The sequence below is a fragment of the Vicia villosa genome, unplaced genomic scaffold (assembly GCF_029867415.1).
Source record: "Vicia villosa cultivar HV-30 ecotype Madison, WI unplaced genomic scaffold, Vvil1.0 ctg.001478F_1_1, whole genome shotgun sequence".
Taxonomy (NCBI): Eukaryota; Viridiplantae; Streptophyta; class Magnoliopsida; order Fabales; family Fabaceae; genus Vicia; species Vicia villosa.
Genome location: NW_026705633.1, coordinates 411,493 through 415,549, shown reverse-complemented (window position 1 = coordinate 415,549; position 4,057 = coordinate 411,493).

Below are 4,057 nucleotides of genomic sequence, written 5' to 3'. Positions count from 1 at the left end.
ATTTTGAGCCTTAAAATCTTTTTTTCTCAAACTATGAACCTGGCCACGTTACAACCCTTAAAAGTCCTAATTGAAGCAGGGTTAATTCGAAAGCAGACTATACACGAGAATACGGTAAGCTGACTCCTAGGAGATCCGCTAAGCGCTTGAGTTGGTATCACACCATCTTTCTTTAAACAGAAAAAAACTCGATGTTACGACATCTTTTCAAAAAGTTCTTTAAACTTCAAGACAAACATACTCTTTGCATTAGAATTATATTTCTCATAATAAACATTCTTTGCATATGAACAAGTGCTTGACATCAAGAAAGTTTCCATCATGAACTTCAGATGAAAATTTTTATCCTCCCGAAGGACAAGTTGCCTTCCAAACTCCGTTGAGTAGAGGCAGCAATATTTCAAAGTCTGATCACCTTCAAGGGCACAAAAGCATTTGATTACTCTATCGAGTAAGTTTTCAATCAATCTGAGGCAATCAGGTCAAGATTCGAATAATCTCTCAAAGTGTTGAGTAATCACGGGCATTCACCCAAGCATAGTCGAGGCTACCTCCAACACAGGTTAAGCAGGGGCATGGTTACAAAATTCATGATACTGGGGCAAGTTGGCTTTGATAAGCACGAATATTAGAAGGTCCTTACAAGACTAATTTCTTCAAAGTCCCTACAAGCTGGGGTAAAGCACTATGCAATAGCATTCTCTCCTCATCAGGAGGTGTTCAGTTTAAAGTTCAGGTGTGAGCTAAACAACTTATGAACTCAAAGACCGTCGAGAAGTCAGGGTCGTCATCCTTAACATTGATCAGAGACAGAAAGTCCAATACTTATTGGCATCCTCAAATTTAATGCATGTCTGAATCCATTACATGTTTGGAAATCCGTAAGTCCATCACCTGTTTGACGGCCTTAAAACCAATGCTTGTTTGGTCTCTTTGAAGTCAATACTTTCTTGACCCTTAAGCCCACTTCCTGGTGGCACTCTCTCGGAAAATCAATGTTTGTTTGATGCTCCGACTGATACTTGTTTGGCGTTCTAATCACTACCTGCCTGTCAACTCATTGAATCCATTGCTTGTATGGAAAGTTTCAAGCTCAGATGTCTGAAAATTTGTTTGCTCTTGCATTTTCCCATTGTGGTTGAGCATCACTATCTTCTATCATGCGAGGAAACCCCGCAAAGATTTTATGCTATATCCTGGGGCATTCTCATCTGTTTACCTCGCAGGTACATCCTTTCGAGTACACCATGTCAGCGCAGTGGCGGATCTAGCCAGGTGAGAGATTCTCATTCCCCAGCTGAGTGCATTCATATGAGACTTTATTTGTTCCAAGGTTCTCATCTCCTCAGCAAAGCACATCTCAATGCAATTTTCGTGCTTCAGAAGCCTTTTCCCTGATGGAGTGTCTTCTCCCCAGTTGAGTCATGACTGAATGGTATCTGATTCACTAGCAAGCTCTTAATGAGGTTTCTTGCCCAAATGCCTCTCTCTCCCATGTAGAGCGCTTCTCTCTCCATCAGATGGACCTGTTTCCCCAAGAGAGTCATCTTATTCCCCAGTGGAGTTATCTTAACAAAAGGTTCTTATGCTAAGTTCCTTATCCCCAGCGGATCTCTCATATCCCTAGCAGATCGTTATGCAGAAGTATTCATCTTCCCCACTGAGTTTCTTTCCTCAGCAAAGATTCATTTGCACCCTCAGCAGAATCTGTTCTCGTTTAGGATTTACCCAGCGGAATGCGTCCTACACAAGCAAGTTGGTCGCTCCCCATCAGAGTTGTCTTTATGACTTGCCCTTATCTCCACATCCCCAAGGTGTCGAGAATTTGCTTCTCTAATGAAGTTACCAGGGTATTCCCCAAGCAGTCAATGGGGATGTTCTTATCCCCAAGCAGGATTTACTCCCCCAGCCAGAGCTCGCGTCTAGAGTTGATCGTCTCCAGCGGATTTCTGATCCATCTCTGTCAGCTCAGCTCGCAGTTTGTGACCCTTGGTCACTCATCTTGTCCTCCCCGTAGAGTTCTATACTCTCTCTAAGACTTCTTCAGCAATTCAGTGCTCCTCCGTTGTCTCCCTAAGCAACGTTCGAATCATGCATCATTCGCATTACATTCTCTAAGCGTGTAGCGTCTTCCTTCTCGAGAGCGTTATTCCATATACATTCATACATGCATCATGCATAAATCATATCATATATGTTTCTTTCTGCAGGAAAGTTATCCAGATTCAAATGCTCCCTAGAGAGCAATATTCGCCTAGTCATTACAGGCGCTTATCCTGATGTTTTGAATCAGAAGAAGATTGTTCTACTTATTTTCTGGCGCAGCTCAGATCAGTTCAAAGACATTCCTATTCCCGATTCCCCCGGATCGGTGGAAGACATTTGTTCCTATTCCTGATAAATCAGACTTTCAGTTGAAGGAACCGCCTCCGGATCTCTATAGATCTTCCGAAGGAGCAAGCCCTCTGATACATCAGATCAGTTGGAAATATCTACTCCCTGACGATTTAGTTCGTTCAGAAGAAGAAACTCGCTTGCCCAGTCTTGATGCCTAACCATCAGTTGAAGATGCTTTCTTTACCCGGCGTACACAGCTCGGAAGAGATATCTGTTCCTATCCTAGTATTCAGATTCAGATTAGTTGAAGGAACCGCCTCCGGATCTCTGTCGATCTTCCGAAGGAGCAAGCCACTGATGCCCAGATCAGATGGAGATATCTGCCTGATTCACTTTGTCATTCAGAAGAGGATTGTTCTACTTATTTTCTAGCATCGATCCTAGATCAGTTCAAAGACTTCCTTTCCCGGCGTACACAGTTCGGAAGAAATATTGTTCCTATTCCTGATAAACCAGACTTTCAGTTGAGGGAACCGCCTCCGAATCTCGTCGATCTTACGAAGGAGCAAGCCGCTGATACCCAGATCAGTTGGAATATCTGCCTGATGATTTAATTGCATCAGATGGAGATGTCGCCTTGATACCCAGATCAGAGATACGTACTACCCGTTGCTGCCCAGATCAACCGGAATATCTCCTTTCGATTCCCAGATCGACTAAGACATCTATCCCCGATTCTTGTTCGGAAGACATCTACTACGTCTGATACCCTGATCAGTCGAAGATATTCCTTCTCTTGATGCCCACATCAATTGAAGTTTTTCCCCCTTGTTATACCCCAAAATTTGCCCGCATCTTTTTTCAATAAAACTCCAATCTGAAAATTAAGAGTCTCATATAATCATGGATTTTTATTTCAACAAATATCCTGACATATGAAATACTTAGTTTTTAGAATTTTTCTTAACAGTAATTTGGCTTGCAGTTGAATTTATTCTTACGCAAACGCCAAATACTGTTTATTACTTCACACATGCTATTTATTTATTTACAGATAAATAGTACTGACACAATTGGTACAGAGTTAAATCTTTTTTGCAGGCGCAGAATCAGGAAACTCAGACTGTACTGGTAACAAGTAGATTATTATTATCTTTTGTTTCCCACTAATTTTTGTACTATATTCCATTATTTTCAAAAATCTTTTAAATCTCTTTTTCAAAAATCAAATCCTAACTTTATTCTCCACATCTCTCTTTTTCCCAACACTATCATACACTTTCTTTCAAATCTTACTTCCACTCAAATTTTCCTTTTGTACGGAATCACATCATTCCCCAACGTCTCTATCCTTCTTTCCATTCTATAAATACCTCTCATTTTCTCATAAAAATCTCACATAAAATTCTAATTCATCTCTCAAATTTCTACTTCATAATCCATCCTTTCTTCTTCCCCGACAAAATGGCAAAGCGGTGGGAAACGTGTTTTCTTATGGTCATCACCATTGCTACGGTGATCATGTCTTTCTTCTGTCTACATAGTCCGGAACACTGTGGACCTGGGATGCTTATGCTCCCAATCATCTACATGTTATTATTTGTAGCATGGGTTATCAATCGTCATTCTTAAAATTTGCCGTATTTCTTATTTCTTAAATGTACCGTTTATTCGTCGTACTGTTCAATATAGTATGTAATATTTGTACTGTCAGTATTAA